Consider the following 1,107-nt stretch of genomic DNA (forward strand, 5'->3'; position numbering starts at 1 on the left):
TTGTAACATTGTGGAGATTGGTGAAGGAAGATCAAGAAACCAGAATAACAACAGCATGCCAGAAGAACAAAAAAGTAGGGATTGAAAAAAAATATCAGTCAGTCATTGTGTGGAAGGAGAGACAAAAGATTCCCGAAGAACAAAACTGAAGAAGCATCATTGAGGTAAGAATAAACAGAAATTAAAATCAGCTGATAAACTGAGAAGAAGATTTGGATTATACAGAGATACAGTATATGTATACAGTTCAATTTGTTTTTATATTACTTGTGTTTAAAACTATGGTGTCTCCTTAGAAATTTTTTTGCTGTAAATCTCAGAAAAAAAAACCAACAAGTTTATATGTTTCAAAGAAATAATATTTCTTATAATTTTACATGCTTGTCTTTGTGTCTATCAAATCCTCCAGACTGACACAGCTTCATTAACTGCCTCATATTTTGATGTGATATTCAAATTCAGCTGTGATGTAATTTTAGGTAGGGTATGTTCCTTGTAATTGTTCTATTTATTGAAAGTTGTAAGGTCATTATTCATTCACACTCCAGTCAACACTGTGTCAATTAAATGTTTATCATTTTTAATTTACAAGAGTATACCTAATTAGATAATGCTTTGACGATATTATCTAATTGTTTTTCCCTTTTATGACCCTAATCCCAACTAGTTTGAGTTTAGCCTGTATTGTTGTAAGTCAAGAATTTTTACACCCAGGTGACTGGTTCAGTACGCAACCATATAGGATGGGCATGTTCGGTAATGCAGATTCGACCTTGTGACCCTCAGATTACGAGTCGATAACCCTAATTAACAGGCCATACCAGGCATTATCTAAATATCATATTTAAAAATTAGAAATGTTTCCCATGATTACATAAACACATCTTAAATTTTATTCTCAATATATCAGTGTAGTTTTCTAAACTATTTTTATGATAACAGTAATTAGATGTAATTCAGTTAACTAACTATGCACCAAAATGTGACAAAACTTGTAGAAAATTACTGTATAAGACAAGACTATGTTGTTACAATCTATCTCAAGGCTTGTTTAGATTATGAATATTTGAGCATCTTAGCTGTTTTGTAGTAATTTTCCAGTTACAG

The sequence above is a fragment of the Limulus polyphemus genome, unplaced genomic scaffold (assembly GCF_000517525.1).
Source record: "Limulus polyphemus unplaced genomic scaffold, Limulus_polyphemus-2.1.2 Scaffold3638, whole genome shotgun sequence".
NCBI classification, from domain to species: domain Eukaryota; kingdom Metazoa; phylum Arthropoda; class Merostomata; order Xiphosura; family Limulidae; genus Limulus; species Limulus polyphemus.